Below are 2,498 nucleotides of genomic sequence, written 5' to 3'. Positions count from 1 at the left end.
GCTGTGGGATTTTGCATCTTCACATCTGGCCTTGCTGGCAAGTGGCAGCCCTATGGGCTTGGGCTGAGCACAGCACTGAGAGTTTGAAGGAGAAGAGCAGACACCTTACTCTGCACAGAGACCACTCCTATCACTAGGAGAGTGGACACAGGTTGGGCTGGTCCCCCAGCTGAAGATGTCACATACTCTAAGAAAATGGCCCCTTTTCTGTTTCTGAGGCTTCCAGGACCTTTCCATGGCTGGGGGCAACTTGAGAAAAATGAGGTTTTCATGGAGCATGAGCAAAGATCTGGGCAAGTCTCTCTTTGAACCTGATTTCTAACCCTAGGTTCTAGTTCTGTTTGTTTGTTTATTTGTTTTTATGGAACCCTTCAGGAATTTTCGAGTCATCTCCGAACAGGGGCTGTGCTAATCTCTGTATCATTCCAATTTTAGTCTCTGTGCTACCAAAGTGAGCACCCCTGGACTCAGGTTAAGAGAAGGCTCAGAAGCAGGGCTTAGATGGAGGGGAAGGGAGGTTTTCAGGGAAACGCTGTGTATTCGTTTCTTTTCTCCTTGCTGTAACAAAACACATTGAAAAAAGCAACTTAGCAAAGAAAGGTTTACTTTTGGCTCATGGTTAGAGGTAACACAGACCATCATGATAGAAACAGCATGAGGTGGAGGCATCTGGTCACAAGGTAGTGAGGCAGCAAAGAATGAACAGGAAGCTGGCGGGGCTGTTAAACCTCAAGGCCCATGCCCAGTAGACCACTTTCTCCAGCAAAACTCCATTTCCCAGAGGTTCCACAGCCTTACCACACAGCACCGTCAGCTGGGGACCAAACCTCCAAACATGACCCCATGGGGAAAACTCCAGACTCAAACCACAGCACTTGGCCAAATGTCTGGATTATTTTGTGGAGAGGAAACACAGTGGCCTCTGGGAGACAATCAGCCTGGAAGCTGCGAAGAGCAGGAGACTGGGAAGAGCAGGAGACTGGGAAGAGCAGGAAGGTGGAAGCCACAGGAACTTTCAAAAATCCCATTCACTGTATGCCATCTCTCTAAGAGCCTACATGACAGATGTATCCCAGCGCTGAGTAATGGGTGTCAAGGAGAAGCGGCCAGACCTGCCTCCTTCCTCACTTCCTCTCCTCTCTAGAAACCATTGTTCTTCTGCACTTTCTTCTTCTAGGTTACATCATGTTGAGATGCAGATGTTGCTCTTCTCCTGACTCCTTCGTATGTATCACTGAGCCAAGCCACCAATGCGAGCGATACCTCAAGGTACCCAAAGAACCTGAGTTACCGCTCTCTATAGGTAAACTGTACAGGTTTACTCAGGAAGGGCAGTAGGATGCCCTGGATGAGTGTCATCATCCCTACTACCCTGTGGAAGGAAGAAGGCTTCAATGAGCCGAGTGCCAGCTATGCAGAGAGGGCTTCTGATAGCCCTGACAGCTTCCAGTTTCCAGTGAGTGCCACCCACTGCTGTTGTCAAGGAGAGGAAGCCAGCACAGCCCTTCTCTCCACTGTAAATGAACAGTGAGGAGGACTATGGGCCCACAGAGACGCCCTCTCTCAGAGGGGAAGATTTCTACCTCACATAGTTACCATGGAGGGGAGAGACAGGTGCGCAGTGCTTTCTTGGGAGGAAGAGCAGAGCAATGGGTTGTGGTGTCAGACAGAATGAGGTACATGAGAGGCCATGTTCAAGATCGTGGACTGTTTTCTTCTTCTGGAAACTCACAGCTGTGACCAAAGAATCCCTGCTGTATACACGGCAGCAGTTTGTGTGAGTCTCCTTTGCTGTAGGAAGCAGCATGCACCACAACACAGCAATGGGCCTTGTTTGGAGCAGACTGACTTTAAAAGCCAAAGATGAGCATGAGTGACAGGTGTTCAGTAAAGCCATGCAAACATGGGAACCTGAGTCTACCCCTCCCCCGAGAACACCCCCCACCCCCCCCCCCCCCCAAAAAAAAAGAAATCCTGGCATAGTGGCGCTCACATATAATCTCAGTCAGTGCTGGGAAGGCAAGAGACAGGAGGAGGATCTCTGGGCTTGCTGCTGGCTGGTTCAGACGTAACTCCGCAAACTTCAGGCCAACGAGATGCCTTGCCTCAAAAAGCAAGGTGGGAAGAATTCAAAGATCCACAGTGGAGGGTGACCTCTGGCCTCCTCGTGCACATCACATAGCTGCACATATATACACAAGTGTTTTAAAACGCTAAATGCAGGGGTACAGGGGAGAGCTACCCTTGGGGACTTGCTACACACGACAAGCCTTTTTATTCGGAGCTTGTTTTCCTGACCTGATTTTCTGCAGTCTTCCAGATTCCTCCAGCAGCAAATAGTGATTACCTCAGGCACCATCTGTCGCTCTACCCTAATTCCTCTCTCTTCACCTCAAAGCGCTGCTCTCATGGGAGCATGTGACCCCACTCCAGGGAGGGTCAGGATCCTCCTGCTTCAGGGTGAGTCCTCCAGCATGGGATCCCAAGACATCAGACAC

At 50.1% G+C, this 2,498-nt stretch overlaps 1 non-coding gene across 1 annotated transcript; it reads right to left on the bottom strand.

The window, feature by feature from the left end:
* Window positions 1-355: 355 nt before the first annotated feature.
* On the bottom strand, window positions 356-459 carry LOC129683477 (U6 spliceosomal RNA). The gene has a single exon (XR_008721158.1). It is a non-coding gene; the product is annotated as a U6 spliceosomal RNA (small nuclear RNA).
* Between the last annotated feature and the right edge of the window lie 2,039 nt (window positions 460-2,498).

The sequence above is a fragment of the Psammomys obesus genome, unplaced genomic scaffold (assembly GCF_907164565.1).
Source record: "Psammomys obesus unplaced genomic scaffold, mPsaObe1.curated_primary_1811, whole genome shotgun sequence".
Lineage (NCBI taxonomy): Eukaryota > Metazoa > Chordata > Mammalia > Rodentia > Muridae > Psammomys > Psammomys obesus.
This window is presented reverse-complemented; position numbering and strand designations above follow the sequence as displayed.